The 27,494-nt window shown below is 38.5% G+C and overlaps 1 protein-coding gene across 3 annotated transcripts in view; it reads right to left on the bottom strand.

The window, feature by feature from the left end:
- The window catches only part of LOC122790335 (zinc finger protein 239-like), a 1,358,627-nt gene that overhangs the window by 239,451 nt on the left and 1,091,682 nt on the right, over positions 1-27,494 (bottom strand). The gene's annotated exons all lie outside the window — the stretch shown is intronic.

Raw genomic sequence — 27,494 nt, 5'->3', positions numbered from 1 at the left:
TAGCATCCCATCTTTATCTGAAATTGTATCTATAGTTCTTGGCATAGTAGAAGTATTTTTCAAAGCATGAGTGCCCCTTCTCTTAGCCTTAAAACATGAATCAGCCAGAATGGTATAGCCATTGAATGAGTATTTTTGTAGATTTTTTTTAATAGATGGGTTTCCTGTAAAAAGATGATCTGGGCTTTATGCATTTTGATATATTTAAGCAAACCAGCTCTTTTGACATTATTGTTCAAACCATTAATATTTAATAATAAACAATTATAAGCAATTGACTATAATGTGTATGGTATTACTAACCGAAAGACCTTTCTTCCGTGTTGACTTGAAATCTACTGAAAACTTACTTATCATGGATGCATAACATGTATTAAGCACTACTTTCAAAAACCCAAAACTATTTACAAACACATACATGAAACATAAAGTTTCTGGTTTAATTAAAAACTTAACTAAATCATCCATCCACCAACACTCCAATACCAAACAACACAAATTATCCATCTCTGTTAAGAATATAGTATAAAAACAAATAAGTAAAGCATTATGAAAGCAACTAAAGAAATCTGAATCCATGAAATATACATTAGAATTAGAGTGTTCAATATATCTGAAGCTATATGAATATGTCACATATGATAATAACACCGCTAATACGTAGATATGCCAGAGATACACATCATATCAAAGTATGTATAAACATTAGAAGCTGAAGGTTAAGAAGATTGTCATTATTTCCAAGACTTTTCAAGAAACATCAGATAATTTAATCATTTTGTTAGTCATCTAACATTTTTCATGTAAGGATCTGTTGAATATATATATATATATATATATATATATATATATATATATATATATATATATATATATATATATATTACATAAAACACTTATTACAGCATAACTATTATATTTTGCAATTATTCACATATTACTCATACGTATTAACAGTATCTATGTTGATGTCTGTGAAGGCTGCCAGCCTAGTCAGATAGGATTTTATACATAATTCTGTCATTTGCAAATATGAATGCTGAATTATAGGCTTGTTTTTTTAAATGAAAGAATATAATGTGAAATGGTGAACTCAAAACAATGTAGCAATATTGCCCTCTGATGTAAAGAAAGCTAAGTCAAGCATTTCGTGTCTGTTCTTTGAAACCGAAATTATTTCATGACTAGCTTTGATGTTTACAATTCGGTTCCGGACAGGCTAGATGAAGGCTTCCTGCCTACTGTTTTAAGGCTAAAGTTAATGATCAGAATTTACATGTGGAATGATCTTTATTGCTCTGGTTTCTGCCTAGGTGCAAAAGAATGTAAATGCAGTTTCTGTCAGCCTGGGAACACCAGGAAAGTGTAAAAAAATGATGTAATGGGAATCAGGACTGCAACAGCAATGTAAACAGAGAGAATCAGAAGGCATTTAGCATTGTTGTCTTGATCATCCAACTCATAGCCCTGTCTTGCTCATATGCAAGTTATCTTAGATTTGTGTTTTCTTTTAGAAATAGCTAGGAACTAGAAAGATTAGATTAAGTGTTTTTCTGTGATGTCAGAACTAAGAAGTATTTCTGTGTGATCTCTGAATTCTTGACTAGCACTGTGTAATAGAAAGTATTGTCTTGTGGTTTTAATTATTTATTATTAAATATTTTAAAACCTTTCAACAGTGGCTGTTTTGTGTAGAGATAATTTAAGCTCTAGAGTACATTGCATATTTATAGAGTTTACTGTCCAAGTCACTCTAAATAAGCCTTGACTGTTTAGTCAAAGCTACCAACTGGATAATAATACTGCACAGTAATAATTGGACACCCTTTTAAGGGTCTTTGAGTAGCTGATAAGTATTAGTGGGTGGTGGCAAGTGGAACTACCTTATAGTCTGTGAGAAAGGGGCACAGCTGTAGAAACTGTGCCAGCCTTCCCCAGGAGTGTCTGTGTGGTTGTATAAACTCTTATCTCAAAGTGCATGTGTGTGGGTGTGTGTCAGCTACTTGGCAGGGACATGAAGGACCAGTTGGACAGAGAGGGTGCTAGAGGTTTTAGCTTGCCCACTAAGATGAGATCTAGACCCTATAGCTGTGCCAGTGGGGAGTCTTATTGGGGACCTGGAGAGCAAGGGAGCGACCAGCCCTAGTCTGATTTGGATCTCTGTGTGCTCTTAAGGGAACTTGCACTTTACTGTGTGTATTTGTTATCCTTTCCTCATATATGAGACGCCCTCTCTGGTGTTAGTGGTGAGGATTGAGGCTCCTTAATTGCTGGGCCAGGGCACGGGCATCACATATTAATTGGTGGCAGTGGTGGGATATTCAAATCACATATTAATTAGTTGGGAAATACTAATTTGGCTTGTAGTGGCGTGGGTAGTGTCAATCCCTGTAGCTGTGTACAGTGAGCTCTGAAGGTGATTTTGTACTCTAAAATAGCCACGCAGTGAATAATCAGAGTTCAGATCACAATTGTTTTATTTCTACAGTTAGCTTAGTTAGTCAGGATGAGCAAGTAGCTTGTCAGCAGAGGAGTATGGAAAGCTGACAAGGAGCCAGCTGGTAGAGATGTGCCAGGCTAGGGGACTGGTGCATGGAAACCTGACTAAGTCAGACCTGATTGCAGCCTTGGTTACAGCTGCATCAGAAAACAGCAACCAGGAGGACAATCAGACTGGCAGTGGTGATATAATACCCTCAGAGAATGGGCAGCTCAACCTTTCTGCAGTGGACTTAAAAATCCAGCTGGAGCTAAAAAGACTTGAGTTGGAGGCCAGGCATGTGGAATTAGAAGCAGCTGAGAGACTGAGGCATCTACAGAGTGAGGAGAATGAGAAACTGCTATGCCTAGAAGCTGAGGAAAAAGAGAGGCAGCATGAGAAGGAGATGCTGACTCTTCACCAGAGTCATGGAGTTAATGGGGATGGGGGTAACTGGACCCCAGAAACACAAAAGGTCAGTAGATTTCTTCCGCAGTTTAAAGAGGGGGATAATTTTGATAGTTTCATTCATATGTTTGAGAGGGTATGTAAACAGTATGAAGTTGACCAAGGGCTCTGGGTACAGTTCCTGACCCCCCTACTCCATGGTAAAGCTGTAACCGTATTATCTAAAATGTCTGACGTTGCATGTTTTGATTATACTGCTGTAAAAAATTGTCTATTAGAGTTTTTTAAGCTAACACCTGAAATGTATAGGAAAATGTTTCATGAGCAAGGCCTGAGGCAGGTAGCTAGGGAGGCAACTGATTCTCAAGAAAAGGGGGAATCCGTATACTGGGACAAAGGGTTACTATACAGAGAGTGGACCCCTTAGGGAGGGCTAGAAGATGAGAAAGTACAGCAGTTGGTAGTGCCTAGAGCCTACCATCTGGCACTTCTAGCCATAGCCCATGATATTCCCATTGCAGGTCATATGGGCATAAAACGTACAAAGAGGCGTATTATGCAGAACTTCTATTGGCCTGGAATTTCCAGAGATGTAACAGGGTACTGCAGGACCTGTGAGCAGTGCCAAAAGGTAGGCAAGGCAGGAGACAAGGTGAGAGCTCCTTTGAAACCTTTGCCTGTGATAGAGGAGCCATTTCAGAGGGTAACTATGAATATTGTTGGGCCTCTGAGTACCCCAAGTTCCACAGGAAAAAAGTATATTCTAGTGGTAGTGGATTATGCTACACGAAACCCTGAGGCAGTGGCTTTGTCCTCTATTGAGGCAGAAAAGGAGGCAAATGCTTTGTTAGAGATTTTCAGCAGGGTAGGTTTCCCAAAAGAAATACTGAGTGACAGAGGTGCCAATTTCATGTCAGACCTGCTGGCTTGTCTGTAGAAGTCCTGTGGGGTGAAGCACATGAATACCATCCCCTACCATCCCCAAACTAATGGTCTTGTCTACAATCAAGTCCATGCTACAGGCATTTGCACATAAGTTTAAGAGGGAGTGGGACAAATATTTCCCCATCTGTTATTTGCTTACAGAGAAGTTCCCCAGGAATCCACATGTTTTTCATCTTATGAGTTGCTGTATGGGCATAGGGTGAGGGGACCACTAGATTTAATTCGAGATGAGTGGCAAAGTGAGTGTGAGTCTCACAAGGAGTCTGTTGTGGAATACATCCTAAACCTCAGGACAAGACTCAGGGAACTCATGGGCTTGGCCCAGGGAAACCTGGCAGAACCCAACAGAAAAAGGTGTGGTATGACAGGAATGCTCGAGCTAGAGAGTATGCTATGTGGCAGCAGGTAATGGTTCTCATTCCTGTCAGACACAACAAGCTGCAAGCAGCTTGCGGGGATCCCTACAAGGTGGTAAGAAAGGTAAGTGATGTTAACCACATGGTGGAACTGCTAGGCAGACAACAGAGGCACAGATTGTACCATGTTAACATGATGATACCTTACCATAATAGGGAGCCTCTTGTGCTGAGCATTTGCAGCAGATTACAGGAGGAGTCTGAGGGAGATCTGGTGACTGATCTGCTCAGTGAGGCTTGGGCTGTCACCTCAGTGGAAGGGGTAGCAATGTCCCAGCAGCTATCTCCTACCCAGGTTAGAAAAATCTGAGCAGTGTTGCAGGAATTTGGGGACGTGTTCACTGGGAAACCAGGGTGCACCCACCTCGTGCAGCACCAGGTGGATACAGGACCCCAAAGGCCTATTAGGCAGGCCCCTTATAGGGTGCCTGAGAGAGTCAGACAGACTCTGAGGGAGGAGGTACAGGAGATGTTGGAACTAGGGGTGATTCAAGAGTCCAACAGTCCCTGGGCCTCCCCGGTGGTGCTGGTGCCAAAAAGGATGGCAGCACCAGGTTCTGGGTGGACTACAGGAAATTAAATAGTCACACAGAGTCGGATGCTTTTACCCCATGCCTAGGACAGATAAGGCCCTAGAGCAGCTGGGTGGGGCTAAGTATATTACAACCATTGATCTTACCAAGGGTTACTGGCAGGTGCCCTTGACTCCCACTGCTAGAGAGAAGTCAGCCTTTGTGACTCCTTTTGGCTTGTATGAGTTTACAAAGATGCCCTTTGGGATGAAGAATGCCACAGCAACTTTCCAGAGGCTGGTAATTTCCTAGCAGGAGCAGGAGGGTTTATCTTGCTTACTTAGATGACATTGCCATCTACAGCCATTCCTGGCCAGAGCACCTTCAGCATATCAGGGAGGTGCTGGACAGACTACAGAGGGCAGGGTTGACCATTATGCCAAGCAAATGTCCAGTGGGTATGGCAGAGGTCTCCTACCTAGGACATAGACTGGAGAGTGGTAAGATAAAGCCAGAACCCAACAAACTGGAAGCCATTCAGGCATAGTCTATACCTGTTACTAAAATGTAGGTGAGGGCATTTTAAAGGACAGCAGGGTACTACAAAAAGTTTGTCCCGAGTGGGTGGTGGCAAGTGGAACTACCATATAATCTGGGAGAAAGGGGCACAGCTGTAGAAACTGTGCCAGCCTTCCCCAGGAGTGTCTGTGTGGTTGTTAAACTCTTATCTCAAAGTGTGTGTGTGTGTGTGTGTGTGTGTGTGTGTGTGTGTGTGTGTGAGCTACTTGGGCAGGGACATGAAGCACTGGTTGGACAGAGAGGGTGCTAGAGGTTTTAGCTTGCCCACTAAGCTGAGATCTGGACTCTATAGCTGTGCCAGTGGGGAGACTTATTGGGGATGTGAAGAGCAAGGGAGCGACCAGCCCCAGACTGACTGTGATCTCTGTGTGCTTTTAAGGGAAATTGCACTTTACTGTGTGTATTTGTTATCCTTTCCTCATATATGAGACACCCTCTCTGGTGTTAGTGGTGAGGACTGAGGCTCCTTAATTGCTGGGCCAGGGCACGGGCTTCACAATGTCTTTCATCAGGAAGGGGGGAGAGAGAGACAGAGAGAAAAGGAGGCATCACAACCCTCTGTTTAGTTACTAAAGGTTTAGTTATATAACATAAGTCTGACGTTAATATGCATGATGAGTTTTTTAATGCAGCTCCTAGTTCACTTGATGTCATTTAGTTACTAATAGTGTCATTGAATCTGCAGAATGTATGCATCTGTAAGAGATCATGGGCATTTTCAAAGGAGTTAAACACTTATCAGAACTAATTATTTACCATTTAAAGTATCTAGTGAAGGATAACAGAATTTCAAGAGATAAGAATTCTAAGTACAACCATTTAACAAGTTCAAAAGGTCAAATTATGTCATCACTGTTGTTTCCCCAAGCTGCAGCTTCATAAACTTGTTAAAACGTATCTAAATAGGCTCATGCACAACAGAAGTTGTGTCTTGTGTAGAAAAATGCATTTACAGTGGGAAATTCAGATCTTCACGCTTTTAGAGTTTACAGAAAGCAAAAAAAAAAAACAAACAAAAAAAAACACTCAAGCTGCCCTCCCAATGTATGTCATGAATCTCCACAATGAGAACAGTCACAGAGACCACCAGTTTTCTCACAAACATCAACATCATGAAAAAATTAACCCTTTCATATAAAAACAGCTATTTAAAAGTAACAGCAGCTGCCTCAAATCAGAAATCATATTATAACATTTCAATCATCTCCCCACCAATTAACCAGGCAGAGAGAGAAAAAAGGACCCTAGTACATATATATAACTTATATTTAGCTATCTATAAAACACCATTAATGTACTCTATTAATGTTTAAATGTATCTAAACAGAGTCTAAAACATCTAGTTAGAAACATTAATCAGAAACTGCTTGTTATCCCACCACTGACCCACTAAAAAATGTACTTTGGTATAAGTCAAATTATATTATTACTGAAGAATTAGAAGACATACATCATTTGTAGTTATTTAAAAGAGAAAAGTATGTAAAGTACTTATAATGGGGGAAAAGAGAAAAGGAACATGGGTTACAAAATCAAACAGGAAGAAAGAAGAGAAAGAATGTTATTTAAATACTTAGTACTATATGTAATTAGAAGTAGATCTAGAAAGGAAAAGAGAAAGTTAATAACAAATATTCACATTACCTTACAGCATATATACTTTTCAGAATGAAATATATTATGAATCATAAAACAAAGCATTCAAAATTAGAAGGAATTTATTCATTTGCCCTTTAGTTTCTTAGTTTTGTTTTTGCCTTTCTTCACAGACCATCCATTATTTGTTGTCTGTCACTTCAAACTCTGGGATGACCATTCCATTTCTTCTATGACCGACAGTATTTTCTACTTTTGGATAAATTCGACTGCTTCTTGTAGAGAATCAACAATCTTCACTGCTTCTGACAAGGTGATTTTTATTCTCGCAGGAAAAAAATTTGAGCTTTAATATTGGCTTTTTTCAAGGACTTAATTAGAGAAAGACATTAATTTCTTCTGGATATGACTGTAGAAGTGTAGTCATTGTCAAAACAAATAACTTTTTCACCCATCTTGATAGGGGAATTAGTCCAAGCTGATTTCAGCACTAAGTCTTGTGAGGAAAGAAATCTAACTATTATAGACCTGGGGTTAGATGAACTCAGAGATGAAACTGGATTTGCCAGGGACCGATGAAATCTCTCAATTCCAAAAGAGAGGGATTCAGGCATGTTTAGTGCTGATGAAAACCACTTATTGAGGAATTGAATCATGTTAGCACCCTCTTCTTTCTCAGGAATTCCATATATTCTTATGTTATTCCTCCTTGATCTATTTTCAAGGTCTTCCAGTTTCTCAATCAGCCTGGCGTTTTGTTTCAGAAGAAATTCATTGTGATGTTCATTTTCTATCACTCTAGTATCTAGGTCAGTTACTGTTTCCCCTAAGGCAAGAATATGTTCAGTTTTTTTTTTTTTACTATTCCATTTAGAAGTTCCAGTTGTTTATTGCATTCTTGTTTGATAATATCCATTTTGTTTTCAAATGTGTCCATTTTTAGTGACAGTTCTTGGATGTTTGTTAATATAAGATATAATTCTTTCTTCATTGCACTCTTCTTCAGGTTGCTCATCTTGAGATCTCCAGTAGAAAACTTCTTGACAGGAATAATTAAAAAATTCTCTTGATTATGTATTAATTTTCAGAAAATAATAAAGCGTCTATGTTAAAATAACTTTATTTCCTGTCAGGATATTAAAATCTAAGCAGAGCTATGGATTTCTGCTGCTATTAGACTGGTATCTTGGCCATGTCCCCACTGGGCATTTTTCTCGGCATTCACTTTTTTTTTTCAAATGTCCATTTAATTGTGAAATAGTTACACAGCCCAAAACCACCAAGTCTGCAAGGGTCTATGTAAGATGCTTAACTTTCCAGACACTCGAACAAAATAAAAAACACAAACACACAAATCTGTTTTTGCATCCCCCCACACCCTGAGGAAAAAGATACATTTCCCAATCCTCACTGTACCATGATCTCCAATCAAAAGCTTTTCCAGTTTTCTGAAAACTCGATCAAGTGATAGGTACTCATGTGCAATCATAAATACAGCAGCAGACTTCAAAACGTCAAGCTCTCCTAATCAAAGGAGTTTGTTTGTTAAAATCAATTCACAATGTGCAATTCTGCTATATGTATTAGTAAACTATATATATATATATATATATATATATATATATATATATATATATGTAGAGCTACTTCACAAGTTCTAAGTTTCGAAACTTTGAACTGCAAATGGTCAAGACCAAAAGACTGAAGTTTTGAAACTTCGAAATTGTAATAAAAAATGTAAACATTTTTTTCTTTTATGTTTTTGCAGGGGGCCAGTCCCCCTGCACCCATCACACCCCCTGCTAAATAAATATACCAACTCCAAGATTGCACTACAGTGTGGAAAACAGTAAATTTCCCATTCCACACTGTACGGCGATCTCCATTCAAAATAAATGAAGTTTCAAAACTTCAGTCTTACAGTTTCGACCATTTACATTTCAAAGTTTTGAAACTTCGAGCTTGTGAAGGAAGGAAATCTATATCTATTTATCTATATCTATACGTATATTTCAGTTTCAGCTAGGTACCTGACAGTATCTCAACTGGCCCTAGATGACAATCACTGTTGATGTAACAGCCCGACACTAAATGTAAAAATGAGAAAAAATTTCTGGATGGATGGATCTATCTATATAGATTTATAAATTTATAATGTGTGTGTGTGTGTGTGTGTGTGTGTGTGTGTGTGTGTGTGTGTGTGTGTGTGTGTGTGTGCATGTGTGTGTGTGTGTGTGTGTGTGTATATATATATATATATATATATATATATACACACACACACACACACACACATATATATATATATATATACACATATATATCTGAATCTGGGTTCACTTTATAATCTTGAAATACTGAAACATCAAATTTCAGTATTTGGAGACCATAAAGTTGAATGTTCAGAATAGAGAAAGTGCATAATCGTGAATCTGAATATGTATAATTCTCAGTTATGGTTTAATGGTATGTAACGTGGAATGTGTTGTGTGGATGGTGTCTGGTTTAGTTTGTGGATGTAGTTGTAATTTAAGGTAATTGACTATTTTGTAAGGGTTTTGGTTAGGTGCCTGAGTGTATGTGAGTGTGTTTGGAAGTTGTACGTGTAGGTTAGGGTAGGCAGATAAAAGTATGATTGTTTAAATGTTGAATGTGGTGATGTTTGTATATATCTGATGTGTGTGGGCGAGGGACTGTAGAATGTCTGGTTGTAAGTTTGCTGTCTTTTTCTGTTTGGTGTAATCTCACAGTTAGAATATATAAGTAGGGGGTGTTATTTGTAGTGTAGGTTTGTTATTTTGTGTTTTTATGTTTGTGTGTGTATTTATTTATTTATTTAGTTAGTGTGGTGTATGTGTAGTGTGGTGTATAGCGTGTTTAATTTTGCAATTTTAAGTTTTGCGGTTTCGGTGTTGTGCAGATTCGACTTTATAGTCTCGATATACTGAAATTCGATGTTTCAGTATTTCAAAATTATAAAGTGAATCCCTATATATATATATATATATATATATATATATATATATATATATTTTTTTTTTTTTTGGAAGAAAGGAATAGATTAAAGATAGGTGAACTCTAGTCATTCCATGTGGCATACTCAATGATAAATTCAAACCAATTATATACAGGAAACTTCAGAGCTTATCTGAAACCATCAAGTGTTGGTTTGTGATTCACTGCGCAACTGCTTGGTAGGCGAAGATTATTTTCAAATTATATTTAATTTCTACTCCAGTTTTTACTGTTTGTTAGAAAAAAAGAAATAGACTACATACAGGCAAAGCCCAGCCTTTCCAAGGAGACTACTCAGCTATAAATTTACACAGACTGTAGATAGGGCCCTCCTGAGCTTCTGTAAAACCATCCAGTGCCGGTTTGTGATTTGTTTTCCAACTGCTTGGTAGGGGAAGATTTATTTTGATTTATATTTTATTTTTTACATCTAATTTTTACTGCTATACCGAGAAGCATCCAGTGTATTAGTGTGACTGACGCAACTGATACACTAGTTCATACTGACTACTTTATGAATTACTTACTGTTGTACAAGTTTATCCAAATATACTTAATTTAATCTCTATTTGCATACTGTTTGTGTGATTTCCTTGCTTTCATTGACTTAAATTACCAATCATTATAATTTCTTTGAAACATGTTGTCACTGATTTTTTTTTTTAATTCTTTAATTGTTTATAGCTGAGAATAGGGTCTTTAAATGAATATGCCAGTTACGATTTGCTGAAGCATAAGTATCTTGTCCAATATACTAAATGTTGTAAATATACAGAGGTAACACCTGATAACACTGGAGACTTATGTTCCTCATATCAGAAGTTGGACAATTTGCTTACTATTATTAACAGTAACTCTAGATTTACTTATTACTGCACTTGTGCAATCGGCACAGCTTGGAAAACTGACCAGGCTGATGAGATAAATAGTATTAGGCAATGTGTAAATAGATCACATTTAGGAAAAAATGTGTCCTATGTTTGGAATAGAGGATACAAGGATTCAGCAGTCTGACGATTCAGAATATGTGTAAGGAAATAAAAAAGAAAAACAGGAAAAAAGATTTCACAGCAAGTAACTAGGAAGAAAAAGAAATGGATTCATCTCTATAAAGCAAAGAGACTATATACTGAAAAGGACAGTGCTTTTTTACATAACACACAGATTACAGGGTGTGATGACATTGTTCATTCACAAAAAATTCAGTCTACAGATAATAATATTTTTACAATAGAAAATGTAGAATAAAAAGGCAAAGGGTGGGCTTAAAGGAAAAAATCTAAATTGAACTTTAAAGGCTAAAATGATATTACTGTATGAAAAAAATAGTAGAAAGACTGAAGTTGACAACATGGCTCAAACTATGGAAGTACAAAGACAGCTAGATGAGAATTGTACACTTGCAAATGAAATAAGCAATGAAGACTGTGAGATTAATAAGACTAATGGTGCTGAAGATCATTCTTTTGTAACAATTGATATCGCAGATATTACAGAATTAGAACTGGGAGATTCTTCACATCTGATCAGAAATGATACACTAGTAATTGGCGACTTGATTATTTTGGAACTAATACTTATATATGCATTGAGAATATTGAACATTGAATGTGCTATGTTTACAAGGATCAAAATATAGTATGTGAGTACAGCCTTAGGATGCCCTAATGTAAGGACGTGTGGAACTGTTTATATTCCTGTTGGTTCAAATTATCTCATCATCTAGGGCTCCCTGGTTGTCAATAAGGAACTTATAGCCCTCTTAGACTGCACAGCTTTTGCATATGTTAGAATATATTTTTCACAAATCACATACAGAAAGGAGAGTCAGGTCAGTATGAATGAAAACATTTTTTGACTAAATACCTACATGGAAAAATGGTCCATTTTGAAAAGTGGACCCGTATGGAACATCCAAGCCTATTTAAAAAAAATCCTTATGAAAGCAAAAGGCTAGGTCTAAGTCAATGGGTCTTCTAGCAACTTCATATTTCAGCAAATTTAGTCCCATTGACTCTAAACTCATAATCTTCCCAACCTTCATATCACAAGATATTACAAGATGGCATCTGTTCAAATGTTTTTAAGTTGGTCAGGAGGCCTTTCAAACAATCACTTTCAAATCATTTTTCATTGATTGAAGTAGCTGAGTCCTGGAACACTGAAAAAAAAGACTGAAAATACAGGAGAAGAGCTTGTTTAAAGCACCTACCATGCTATAAATGTATATATACTAACTCTGAGACTGCCATACCTCATCAAAAGGGAATATTCTCAAAAATGTCAGTCTTGGGTTTAGTATATACAAGTCGGGAATTTTGGTCATTCAGTCTCTACATTCCAGAAATGACATTGAGGGTACTGATGTTTCAAAAGGCAACCTCACCCACTCAACCTCCACTGAAGACAGTTCAATTAAATGTAGTCAAGAAACTTCTTCTTCTGCAGCTAAGCTCAAAATATCTTTTCTACTTCAAATAGATTACAGTTCAGTACTTTGTGAATCTGCTTCAGATACAAAGTCAGCCGAATTCTGGAAATCCCCATGCCGAGACACTGACAGTCAAACCTAATCTTACCCATGTTGTTTTTGACAGCAATTTTAGGAGGCTTGTGTAGTTTGTTTTCATGACACAGCGAAGGTTTGGTAGGTTCTGTGGTATTCAGGAAGGACTAGACTGCCTAGTTCTACTACATCCCTTCATCCTGGATGACTGATGTTTCTTCATTAGTGCCTAGCTTTTTGGTGCTAATCCCAAGAAGACTAGCTCTAACTAGTGTCTTACTAGGGCAGGCATATCATATCTGTTGCCAATCTATGTCTTGCCATACCTTTTCAACATCAACCATTCTGGAGTCAGCACAGTTTTTTTGTCAGTAATGACTTATATATTGATCAACAATGAACCAGCAACAACCGTGGTCCCATGCAATGGGACTCCACCACTGTAAAATTGGCTCCAGGTACATGAGTATACAAATCCATTTATTTAAGAAACCACAGTAAAAACAAGTTAAGCACTTTTGTCCCATGAAAATAATTGCGACTTCATCAGAACTACTATATCACCACTAGTAGAGTTAATTTATATTGTAATGAATCACAACATGTGACATTATTACCATACCAAATTCTGCCATTAATAAAACATTGCAATTTCATGAAAACAACCACATTATAATACATAACATTTTAGTGTTAAAACCTGTTGTTAAAACTTTAAGAAAGATATTATTAAATGTTAAAACAATCATAGTATGTTTTAAACTCAAGCAGATGGACTTTAAGTTATAAAGTTTAGTAGCTCTCAATTTGAACACACTATTAGTAGATATCATGTCACTAAGCCCTAGTTATGTACATGCATCATGATTATCAGTTCAAATTATAACATTTTTGTGATTGTGATTCTTTAGGGGTGGTATATATCACATTTTGTGACTCTTGCCACTGTTTTTACATTGGGAAGACCTACCAAGAATTTAAAAGGTGAATTTATGAGCATTGTAGCATTGTCGCCTCATAGCAAGATGTTGTCCCGTTTGATTCTCAGCTAGAGCGTCTTCTGTGTGGAGGCATACATGAATGGGGCGTGCCTTCGTTGAAGGTTGTGCATCAGGGCTGGTAACCCAGTACGTAAAAATCCACTACCAATCATTAGCGGACCGGAGTTCCGCTGTGGCGAACCCTAACCGGGAAAAGCCGAAAGACACAAACAAACAAATTACAATATAGGTAATTCCAATATTAATAATGCACTTTGTAAGCACAAGTTATCCTGCCCAGACAAAGAAGTATTATTTTTTTGTACTGGAGCAGGTTTTACCTAACCAGGGAGGTGGGGCATGGGAGCATAGGCTTGAGTACCCAGAACTGTTAAATCAGATGAGCTTAGCTGTTGTTTTGTATATTTTTTTACCTGGAGCTGTTTTTACAGTGGTAGAGTCACATTGTGTGGGACCTCAGTTGTTGTTGGTTCCCTGTTGTGTTCACTGAGGTATTTCTCTCCTTGTGGGCGGTTACTGACTTTGATATTGATCCTTCTCAGGGCCTCAACTCTCTTGCTTGCTTCACTTCAGATTATCAGTGTTACAGTGTCAGTGCCTGTTTCTACAGATCCAGCACTGTTATCAGTCTTTATCTACAGTTGTGGTTGATTCAAGGGGTACAGCAGTCCTGATGCCATGTTTCACTCCATTGTCAATAAGCTATCATGAGTCAGTGATTTGGTGTTTACCCAGTGTGTGCTAGTGCCATTCTCTATATTACCTCAGGAGTTTTTGCTGACCATCTTTCCCTACATTTTCACAAGCAATAGGGTCCATCATCCATGCCAGCTTCATGGAGGAGGTATTTTTCCAGATCCATATACTCTCCACCATTATATAAGAAAGTCAGGTGCAAGACAGAGCACACAGACTCCCCAACAGTGTCCCCAACTCTTATGTTGGACAATGTAAGGAGTACACTGATTCCATGTGACCACCCTGACAATCCCCAACCCAAGAAAGTCATAGAGATGACAGGTGATGAATGAGAGGGAGGTTGGACAGCCCACATAGTGTCCTTTGCACAAAGAACCCTGAGGAAAGCCTTCAAGTCCTTTGAATAGAATTCATGGTTGGCCATCCCGATAGCTGATATTGGTACCAAGGCTGCCCGGACTTTTCCTGATGCAGTGGTTCCAGTTCAAGAAAAAATAAATAGGCCGCTATGTTTTCCCATTAACTGGAGCTTCTGGTTAGATTTCTCAGCCTGATACTTTGGTATCAACAGTGACTGTGAAGAAGGCTCCTACTTCACCTAACCATGAGGTCCCTCCTGTAAACAAAGACATCTACACACTCTCAGCCTTTTCAGACAGATTGCTTTTCGGGGTATATGGTAGACTTTTCAAGGGAGACATTAATGGAATGATCCAAACCATCAAACATTTACCTGATGAAGCATACAAACAGAAGGTAAATACCAACTTGGAAGGGTCTCTGTCATAGCAAGTGTTAATATGAGAATGACTTTCAGTGTAGGAGCAGGGTCAGTTAAAGCTGATATATCTAGCATTACAGATCAGCAGCATGCCTGCCTCACCTTGACAATTCTACTGAGGACATCAAGGTGATATTCATGAACATTCTTTGTCACAATCCAGATGTTTTTGCCTTTGAAATTAGGGCATACACAAAGAAGGAGGAGCAACAAAGGAAAACTTTGAAAGCAGTAGAGGTTAAGTATTCCACTCCTAAGCTAGCTTTCTCCAGAACACAGAAGAGTCCATGACAAATGTGCTTTTAGCATGGCAGCAGCAAGATAAACAGAATTCTGCTAAGAGTCCTAACAACCAGGGATCCTTTCAGCAAGTCTGTGGTACCTGTGACAGGAGCTCATGGAAAGCTTTTGGAAGATGCAGTCCTTCTGTAGGAGGGCAGTAACATGATCAGCAGCCCTGAGACCCTGCCTGACTGCTTCCTTCTGGAGGTAGACTGTTTTTTTACTGATAAACTGCTAATTAAATGTGTGAACTGTTCTGCTGTTATATTTAAATGTGTATCTGTTCTCCTGTGTTAAATCGACCAAAACAGAGTTTAAATGTCATCTTGTGTTGGCTGGGGTCTACCTGCACTTATTGGAAGTAAGTGAACTGGCTGGAACTACCCTGGCATAGGGTGTTCAGCTAAGAGCTCAGGGACAAGGGCTGATTGGTCAATTCCAGTGTTTCTATTTTACTTTAGTTTTTGTGGCATTTAAATCCCGCATTTGTGTGGGTTTGCGCTTCTATGTGTGCAGCACACTGCTGCTGCATTGTTTTAACCCTTTGCAAGGTATCTCAGTTGCATTTTTTCCCTTACCAGCACTCCTGTGTAAGTGAGGCCTACCCTTGCAGCTACTGTATTGATTTTATCCAGCCCTACTCACACCTATAGGTATCCTCCTCAGATAGTACACACTCTACAATCCCTGGCCTCTATTCCACAAATTCTGACAACCATGGACAGACACTTTCCTATGGTTTCTCCTGCTAGTCTGGTTGATATGGGCATCATGAGACAGTGTAGCAACTGTCTCATGTACACGGACAACCCTCTACTACTACCACCTAGGAACACAATATGTGAGAGATGCAATTACATTAAGGACCTAGAATCCTTGCTGTCTCAATCACAAGCCAGTATGTCTGGCACTGAGAAGGTTGCCTGCACAAACACTACAAACACCAGATCTCTAAGAATAGCCACACCTGCACAACACACTCCCACATATGTGGAGGTTCTCAACAAAAACACACCTGAACAAATAGACCTCCAAGGCAAAAACACACATGCACATCAGAACCTTCACCACCAAGCACCACATATAGTACACAAGCCTGTGCCTCAGCCTTTAAGGCCAAGCCACAAACCCAACATACTAGTCATAGTAGACTCTATCATGAGACACACAGATGTGCCCCTCACCAGGTTAGACAAGGAGAGAGTCACGGTAAGTAGCTTGTCCGGTGCAAGACTGCCATATCACACACGCACTCAAGTCTCTTAACAACAGGTACTGTTATAACTCTGTCATAGTCCATGTTGGAGTGAATGACTTGAGACGTGCCTCTCTGGACTATATGAAGAGAGAGATGATTGAGCTTGCTGAACATGTGTCCCAGGCAGGTATGCCCCTAGCCTTAAGCAGCTTCCTACCATCACCCAGAATGGTGCCACAATACAAACAGAAAATGACTGACTTTAACAATTGGCTTAGTTTCTGGTGTCATTCCAAGGAGGTCCATAACCTGACAGCCTGGGAGGACATGACTGGCAGACCACAATGCTTTGCCAGAGATAGCCTTCATCTGTCTCCCCTGGGCTTCGGGCTTCTGGCAAAGGCACTTGCCTTCCCCATAATGCCTTTTTATAGGCAAAGTCATGAGGACAAAATTACCAATGTGAAAAATTCTTCTAAATTAAATTTAAAGGTCATGCTGCTAAATGCTAGGAGTCTTAATATGGAAATGCACTCATTGCAAGCATTCCTCACCCTGGAAGATGCTGATATTTGTGCAGTCACTGAAACCTGGTTTAAAGCTGCAGAGAACACCCCAGTCTTACCAGGTTACTTGTTCTACCATATTTTCAGACTCCAAATGGAGGGCTACAAAGCCAAAAGAGATGGAGTTCAATATTTATCAATGCATACACACTGGTCAAACAGTACGACGCACATTAGACACTCCAGGTGCAGTTAACTGTTGATAAAACACATATTCAAATCATAGCTAGCTACAAGACCCCCAGCCATAACTCAGGTCACCCACTCCACCTATCTGGACTTACTTGAATCCATCGATATTAAACCCTCTACCATGATCCTGGGTGACTTTAACTACCCAACCATAGACTGGAAGACTTATTCTAACCCAAACACAAATGCCCAGAGATTCCACAACTTCATCAATACCAATGCATTGAATCAGCTGGTTGACACCCCCACAAGAGGTGAAAATATCCTGGACCTGGTACTAACCAACAATGAGTAGCCACTGTAGCACTCCTACAGTGTCATCCTCCTTGGTAAGATCCAACCATGAAGTGATCACTTTCGAAGTCACCATCTCCCCATGACCCCCCCCCCCCCCGGCCAGGGTCAAACAAAAAAACTATTCTAAAGGTGACTACAACCTCCTGAGAGCACTTATAAACAGTTTCACAGCCACCATCCCTTCAGTTGGAACTAGCACTAATGTCCAAGCCTACATCAAAAAAACATACGAGCACATAGCTGCATGGACTCAGCAATACCTGACAGGATGAAACCATCTTCCTCGTGGAAGAGTAAACTTGTCTGGTGGACAGCAGCAATAAACAAACTCTTTAATAAAAGGAAAAAAATTGCAGTTCAGGACCAATAAGGAGCAGGTGCCAAGTTGGAAGCAATCTCTCCTTTGTCTGATCAAGCAAATAAGGTCATCGGTGAAATCCTCTAAGGCTACCTTCACGTGGTAACATTCACAATCATAAGGCCTTCTTCACATGCATCTGCAATCTCAAAGGTAACAGCCAAATCTGCTCTGAACTGGTGGTCAAGAACACCACATACACAAATGCCATAGATATAGCCAACCTGCTGGCAGACAAGTTCAGTGAAACCTTCATCCCCCTGCCCCCACCATCAGTAAACCAGGACATACTCACCACCTACCACCCTCCCTTCATCACCAGGGAGCAGATTTTTAATGGCCTCTCAAAGGCAAAAAATACAACCTCCATGGGACCTGATAACATGCCTGGCTGCATCCTACATGAACTCAGGCATGAGCTCGCAGCACCATTAAGCACCCTATTCAACCAAAGCCTGAGCACTGGCTTCATCCCAGCCAAATGGAGGACAGCCACTGTCATCCCTCTACACAAATGTGGAGTGTTCACTGACCCAGGCAATTATAAGCCCATCAGCCTAACTACCCCATCTGCAAGGCCATGGAATGCATTATCATGGACCTTCTAAACAAGGACATTGTCAACCTCCAAACATTTGACTCACACAGTTTGGTTTTATCAAAGGGAGATCATGTCAGTTAAACTTGGTTTACTTCTTTAAAACAATCACCAAAGCCATGGACGAGGGGAAGATGGTACACACTGCCTACCTTGACCTAGCCAAAGCTTCAACACTATTCCCAACTCAGGCGTAATAGATAAACTCTCCCAGCTAGGCATGAACCCGTATGTTACCAGATGCTAGCTAACTGGATCAGTGATAGAACCTACTCAGTCAAAATAGGAGAAGCCATCTCTAGTAGTAGATCCATAATGAGCAGCGTACCCCAAGGATCAGTTTTGGGGCCTCTACTGTTTGGGATATTCTTTTCTGAGGTGCAAGCCAAAACCAGTGGTCAGGGCTGACGAAGTTTGCAGATGGCAGCAAGCTGGATGCTATCTTAAATTCCCCTAGTGATGTGAACATCCTCCAAGAAGGCCTTACCCAAACTAATGGCTGGTGCCAGAAGCATGGCCTCAAGCTGAATGCCAAGAAATGCATCATCATCTCCTTTGAGGAAAATGGTGTCCCCACTAATTATCACATTAATAACAATGTACTAAGCATGCAATTGGTCATGAGGAACTTGAGAACCCAAACTGACAGCAACCTGACTTTTGACCACCACGTTACCTCCATTATACGGAAGGCTTTCTACATGGCACACCTCATAAAGAGGGTATTTCATCCAGGAACAAGGAGATCATGACATCCCTGTACTGCTCCCTTATCAGACCCATTATTAAGTACAATGCTCCTTTTGGCAAGTACTTTGCCAAGCACATGCAGCAGCTGGAGAGAATACAGCGGTTCCTGATCAGGAAAATCCAGGGTCTCAAGCACCTATCCTATACAGATAGGCTAAAAGCCCTGTCCCTCTACTCAGTCTTATACAGACTGCTCAGAGATGACTTGTGTCTGGCATACAAGGCCATCTCAGACCCAGTCTTGATGGAGTTGCTGCATATCCATAAGTCAAACTCCACTCGTGCAACCCACATGCAAAGTCTCTACCTGGTCTGTGACATTAATTGAACTTGTTGGCAGGACAGATTTGTGTCCCAAAGACTCCCCCATCTGTGGAATAGACTCTTTCTCCATGTTAAGCAGAGTATCTCACAAGCCCTCTTTAAGGGGAACCTGGACAAAGAGATGAGAAACAGAAAATACACCCCTGGGATCCCACCTGTGTCCCTGCTGGACAGGGGAAACAGATGCTGACTTTGTGTGAACACAGGTGAAATTCTTGGCTAGGCTTATAAGGGCCTCCAGGCCAATAGCCTAATATTGTCCTATGAACCTATGAACATAGAAGCAGACAAGGAAAGCTGTCTTGCTCTTTCTACAGGTAGACGTGATCCTGGAGAATGTAAATAAAACTAGACACTCAAGCACAAACCAATTGGTTCTATATGAAGGATGCAATAATTTGCAAGCAGTTAGCTCCGCAAGTTGTGAAGCTTGTGCAATTCTACAATTGCACCTGCCAGCATCCTCCATAATATTGATCAAGCAGATGCCCATTCCACCCTCTGCAGGATTAGGCCATCCATGTGGACCCTTGCAGTACAAAAACAATCAGTTTTCAGTTATTGAAATAAATAAAGAAAATTGTTTTTGTTAATAGTGACAGCAGAGATTAATACAATCAACCCAAGAACTACAAACACACTTTAATTCTACTCTGAAATCAAACAACAGTGACTCTGGGGATGCATTATCTCCCATTGTCAAGTTTCAAACATGTAGACAGTATGAGCTCAGGCCTCCAGTGTCTGCTTCCTGAAATCAAGGAAACTGTTCATTTCCTGAACTGTAGCTAGAGCTTGTTAATAATACAGGGAAAATATTTTATGTATTGTATCTCTAAGCCCAGTACCCATGCAACAGTTAATTTGGGCTATCCAGTTCCTAATAGTACACAGACTATGGCCACTGGCCAATGCAGAGTTACATAGCAGTATTCTGTCCTTAAAATACAGAAAATTACACTAAACTGCTGTGTAGGTTCATTATCAATGTGTCCTCTACACCATATACTACATATCCACAAGCAATGCTTCCCATAGCAGTGGCTATGGTGTGACATAACCCTCAGCACCAGAACCAGCAAGCACCCACCACATCACAATACATATCTCAAGAGTAAGAACAATATTCTGCTTCTATATTGCAGTTGCAGTTGTTAACGATAAAAATCTCTCTTCCATCTGCAAGGTTTCCCACCTGCGCACCAATGCCCCATGGTCAGATTCCTTTGTGTGGATGCCAGCAGGCCCACTTTTTACCAGGCACAAGGCCTTTTCTTGCTAATATGTGAATTGTCTGACTCTTGCTGATGTTCTGCCATTCGCCAATGATATATTTCCACTACATATCTGTACATACTTATATTATAATACATTTACTGGGAGAGTTTGACTGGTTCAAAAAAGAGCCCATTTCTAGTGGAGGCTCAGGAATGAAAGCTCCAATTAGAGAGAAAATTTCACTAGCACATTAAGTAAAACATCAGCATAGCATAATTTCAGTTATATGCAATGTTATAAAACCAGAGAAAATACAAAAAAAAAGTTTTACATTGAGAGAGAAGGAAAAAAAACAATATTTAACACTCTTAAATTTGCAGTAATATTACTAAAAAGCACAGATTTTTATTTAGATATTAAACATGGAGATGGGAGAAATTAGGATAGCTAAGTGGAGAAATCGAAGGGTAGTGATGATAGGGAAAGATTCAGTTAAGCCAAGGGCAGATCATGAACAGGGCCAAGAGCTTAATGCAGTTTTGTGTGTGTGTGTAAGTATTCACACACACACACACACACACACACACACACACACACACACACACACACACACACACACACACACACACACATATATATATATAGATATATACACACACACACACACACACACACATATATATATATATATATATATATATATATATATATATATATATATACACACACAGATAGATATATATGCATACATATATATTTTCTGTGTATCTATCTATGTAGATATATATATATATATGTATATATATACATATGTATACATATGGGTCTATTTCAGATGTTCGAGTTTTCAGAAACTCAAAATTCATACAGTTGAGACCATATGATCGAATTTCTGAAAACGCAAATATTTTTTATTTTATTTATTATTTATTTATTGACCGGGAAAGTTTTTTAAATATGTGCAGTACTTAGTGTTTAAGGGTTGTCAACAGTCAGATGTTTTTATTGGTTAATTACATGATTGTTTGACTATTTAGAGGTGTTTCGTTTTGCAGTGAGTGTTCTGACGAAAACCTTTGTTTCATGGTCAAAAACACATAACAGTCTGTGGATTTGTATGTGGTTTTGTATATAAACTTTTCAATTTTCATGTGGCAGTTCTTCTTCCATTCAGTGGATTGTTATATTTATATAGATCTTAGAAAACTGTTAATCCTGTATCTTTAACCCATGATTTAATGTGTGAAGGGAAGGTGAATCCACAGACACAATGTAGCAAGCTGATGTAATCCACCCTTATCAGACCAATCACAACGTACAGTGCTCCCTTCGGTGTGTACCTGACCAGGCATATACAGCAACTAGAGCAACCTCTGATGTTCCTCACAAAAATAATACAAAGCATAACAAACTTGCTTTATGCAGAGCACCTTACAGCCCTTTACGTCTACTCCGTCTTCTATAGATTGTTGAGGGGCTATCTATGCCTGGCTTGCAAGGCATCTGCAATCCTTGGACTTATGACTCTCCTGCATATATGCAAGTCCAACAATACCAGATATACAAGGTCTAAGTCCTTAATTATGTCAATAAATTAAAACAGAACACACTGAAAAGAAAGATTTGTGTCCCAGAGACTGTCCCTCCTATGGAACAGGCTTCCCATTCATGTGAAGCTGAGTTCATCTATTAACCAGTTTAAGTTCAATCTAGTGTAATAGATGGGCAATAGGAAATTTACACCATGCCTGGTACCCATGTCCCTTATGGGCAGAGGTAGCTTATAAATGCTTGGCCTTCAATGACCTATTTGGATACAGCAAATCATTATTCTTTCAGAAAAACTTGGCCAGGCTGAGAAAGCCCTCGCCAGGTTGCTAACCTAGTAACAATCTATGAATCTATATGCATAATAAGAAATAGGTAGAAAAGCAGCTGGATAGACCCATCCTGTATAAGAACTGGGGAGCAAGGCAGTGACACTCACAAAGAAATTCAGCATCAAAACCAGAAGAAGAGAGTTGGCATAGAAACTACAAATGGATCCCAAATTTGGTTGCGTTTATACATCACAAGGATTCCATCTGTGAACAGAAGCATAACCCTATGGAAGAGCAACGGACAGCCAGAACTGTAAGATATGTCAGTACAGGAATGGAAAATGAACTGATTAACTTTTATAAATTTACTTTTTACTAACCTTCACTACAAAAGGAATAACAACACTCATTAATAATCTACCTTTTCTAAATTGTACCTTTCATATTTTGAAATCTTGCTTGTTCCAATAAGTTATTATAAACATGACTTCAAACTTACTAACGTCCTCAACTTGATAACTACAATTACTTTCTTAGTCCAGTTTATCAAATACTTTTCTTTGATTTGTATATATATATATATATATATATATATATATATATATATATATATTTGTATCTCTACTTTGCATTTGCTGTGTACTTATATTCTGTGTCTTTACTTGTATTTTGTACCCTACTGTATTTTGCATTGTAATTTATATCCTACTGTATTTTGTACTGTTGGAGCTTTTCTCCCCGGGCCGCCCTGGGCTCAGTGGACTTTCCCGGTCATCAAACTGGAAATAAATAAATAAACAAATAAAATGGACACCAGCTCAAGATGTAAGTATGCGCATAAGCTTACAAGAAATGTTAGTACAGAAACACAGAGGATAAAAATAGAAAAAGGTTGTGACGATGGGAGGTACTGCCAACCTTGCCGGTAGAAATAGGGCGGTGGATTTGTAAAATATGCCAGAACAGCTAGCTGGAATTTTGTAAATAATTATATGTCATCTGTATATCAAACTGATTTGTACAGAATATTGTGCTGAAAATGTATTTGTGAGGTTTTCTTGTATTAAAATGTATCTACAGTGCACCCTGCTGGAAGGAAGAGAAATATACATGTAATATTGTAACTGAATTAAGTGTATACATTTTAACAGCATATACTGAAAGAGAAGAGGCTAATCTTAATCCACCTGACTTTGCAAAATATTCTTGAAATTAAATTACTTTATTGGTAAAGCCATACGGATGTTACCCCACAGTTTTGAATGGCACCAGAGATGCGATGTCTGTACTAGAGAATATTTGGTATCATCTGTAGGAAGAGTGAAACAGTATTATGGTTTTATGAGTTCCAGGAGATCTGAGCAAAGCTCTATCTGTGTGTATGCTCAAATCCTGTCAGCTTCTAGAGTTGGTGATAGCATGGGAAACAGAGTTAGATGACCAGATGTGTGTGATGTCATTTTGCAAGCCAAAAATAATATTTCGATATTAGTAGGAGTTTGCTGTCAGCATTCTACATTCTGCCTTGGATCTTTTTTTTTTTTCAAAACAGGTTTATTGTTTTAACATATAAGAGAAATATCATAACAATTTTATACAAGTAATTAAAAATAGGTAGTATTATAATATTCAACAAAACAACTAAAGTATTTACAAAGACATCCACTACAATCAGATCAATTAATTAAACTAAAATACCATGCTATTGAAATTAAAATTTTTTTAACAAATTTTGTAAATTATCCCATACAATAAAATAAGATGTTTTTCTGTTTGTTCTAGTCCTAATTGTGTTTATTTCCATATGGCACACTATATTCATAACATTTTTAAATTCATTGAATGAAGGAGGTGTATCTGAAATCCAATTTCTAGTTATTATTTTCCTAGCCACTGCTAGAATAGACCATAACAAGGGAAGCTTAACCTTTTTAACACTTTGAGGTACAGGTGTGTTGAATAATATAAGAGATTTAGAAATAATGAAATTATCTGTAAAAAGAGCCTGCAAAAATTCATTAATTGACTTCCAGTATTCTTTCAATTTTATACAGTCATAAAACATATGAGCCCAGTCAGCATTAATTTCTACATTACATCTCTTACATAGATTATCTTTATTATTTATTTTATTCATCATCAAAGGTGTATAAAAAGATCTATGTAAAAATTTCCATGTATAAAGTCTCCAGACAATGGAAGACGTAGTTCTATAAGCAGATTCCAATATATATTGTTTATTGTCTGCCTTGGATCTGACAACAAGGACCACACACCTGCATCATCTTGCCTTGCAGTAGCAAGTACATTAACTAGGGAACAGTAATTCTTTTAGATTAGTCAGAAAAATATAATGAGATTAGAAGTATTGTTTTTCTATAACTGTGTGAAACTTTCCGTCAGTGTTATTTTAATATTCCCTGTGACTGAAACTGGTGTTTACTGTAAATACATATTTAGTATTTTCATGTTCTTTTATTATTTATTATTAAATATATTTAAACTTCTCATTGTAGCTAGTCCTTTTTATAAAATATTTAAGTTTTGAGAGTATTTGCATATATTTATTTGGTGATAACTCTGGCCACTCCTGAAATCCTGGCTGTTTGGTCAGCATTACCATTTGTATTAATATTAACTTCACTCAGCATAACTGGATACCCTTTTAAGAACCTTATAGTTACTGACTGGTGGCAGTGAATCTACCTTATAGTCTGGGCAAAGGTGTGTGTGTGTGTGTGTGTGTGTGTGTGTGTGTGTGTGTGTGTGTGTGTGTGTGTGTGTGTGTGTGTGTGTGTGTGTGTGTGTGTGTGTGTGTGTGTGTGTGTGTGTGTGTGTGTGTGTGTGTGTGTGTGTGTCTGCTTGTGAAAATTAAATCACAAAAAGTGTGTGTTTCAGCTACTTGTGGCAGGGACACAAGCTGGTTTCACAGTGGAGAGCCTTATTGGGGACCTGGGGAGAGACAGATAGAGACCTCCAGACCCTGGGCTAAATGTGTGCCCTGTGTACTCTTAAGGGAAATTGTTCTTGATGCAGAGAGATCTGCATCTGGAAATACTGAGTGTATCCATTTGTGTTTCAAGTGAACGTTCTTCTCCAGTGTCAGTGGTGAGGATTCAGGTTCCTTGATTACTGGCCCAGCATGAGGACATCACAAAAGGCACTTGATCAGAACAAAGTGAGCACAGAAAGTCAGATAAGCAAGAGAATGTAGAGTTCAGAGGCATTTCTACTAATATAAATCAGATGATACAAATTCAAATGGACTCTAAGCATCATTGATTTGTAAACCAAGAAAAAATAGCATCTGATAATAAATGTCATTGTGACATACCCTTTGTGGACTAACATAAGGAAGAAAAAGAGAAAAAGTTTTACTTGTTTTCATTTAGGTAGAGGAGCAGTAAAATGTAAGAAAATATTGCATGCAAAAGTATTATACTGATAGCAGGGAAAGTAAAGCAAAATGTGACTTTTGATGGAAACTACATTTTGTTGGGAAAGATATTGAAGACGCTGAAGTGCCAGTGTTTTGGGGGAAAGAAGCTACACCATTCACTTCAAGGCAGATTTCTGAAGAAAGTAATCTTGTGTTACTGGATTTAGAAGTAAAATACATAAACCTTAAAAATGCAGTCGCTAGGAGTTACAAGTAACTACATAATCTTTAAAGATGCAAATTTGGAAGATTATATTTTGATTTGAGCAACAAAAAACTGAAGCACTTTACTATCTTGAAATACTGAAATCTCAAATTTCAGTATCTTGAGACGAAAATGCAGAAAGTGCAGTTGAGCGAAACTGGACTTGATCAAATTCAAAGTGTCAAACTCATGGTTGTGGTGGGGCAGTATGTGGGATTTGCTGTGTTTGTAAGGTGCGGTGTGCTGTGGGATATGGTTTGCCTGCCGTTGTGTGGATATATGTGGAGATTTAGGTAAGTGCTGTTTTTTTAAGGGTTTTGGGTAGGGATTTGAGTGCATGTGAGTGTGTTGGGAAGTTTTAGGTGTAGGTTAGGGTAGGTAGATAAGAGTATGTAAGTGCTGAAAGTGGTGGTGTTTGTACATATGTGGTGTGTGTGTTTGTGCAATGGGAATACAGAGTATGTAATGGTGGGTTTAGTGTCTTTGTCTTTTAAGTGCAACCTCGGAGTTAGTGTATATAAGTAGTGGGAGGGTGAAGCCCCCACATGGGTGGTGGAGGTGGGCTTGCCCCCTTGCTTATATGTAGGGTAGGTGTGTGCATTTGTGTTGTTGTGTTTGTTCGTGTTTTGTTGGTTTGTTGTAGTGTGGGAAGGAAGGTATATGTATGTTTGTTTGCGTGGTGCAGGGTGTATTTAAATGTTGCGATTTTGAATTTTGTGCTTTTGGGGTTTCGATATTGTGAATGTTCGGCTTTATAGTCTCGAGATACTGAAATTCAAGATTTCAGCATTTCGAGATTATAAAGTGAATCCACAAAAAACATAGCTATGGTTGTAACAGAAGAGGATTAATAGGATGGTAATATTACACCTTAGCCCAGTCTGAGTTAAAATATTATCTGTTTTACAGAGTAAGTAAAGAAAGGGAAGAAATTATGTATCAGTTACTGGTGCCAAAACCTTACAGGATACAAGTAATGAATACAACACTTGTAGTAAGTCACCTAGGAATGGAGAAAACCATGGCAAGAGTTTTAGCTAGATTCTACTGGCCAGGCGTAATGCATAGTGAATGAGATACAGAATTCCCTTACTTTTTTCACTGAATATCAAAAAAGTGAACCCTATTTTGGATTTAAAAGATCCTTGATCCCAATGACCATCACAGAAGTACTGTTTGAATGCATTGGTATGGGAATCAAGTGAGAATTATTAAAGTCCAGCAATGGGTACCAGTGCATAATAACAACAATGGATTATGTTAGCAAATTTCCAGAAGCAATGCCATTTCACAAGGCTAATGCAAAGACT

Source organism: Protopterus annectens, chromosome 16.part0, assembly GCF_019279795.1.
Source record: "Protopterus annectens isolate FY-2018-M chromosome 16.part0, PAN1.0, whole genome shotgun sequence".
Classification (NCBI taxonomy): domain Eukaryota; kingdom Metazoa; phylum Chordata; order Ceratodontiformes; family Protopteridae; genus Protopterus; species Protopterus annectens.
This window is presented reverse-complemented; position numbering and strand designations above follow the sequence as displayed.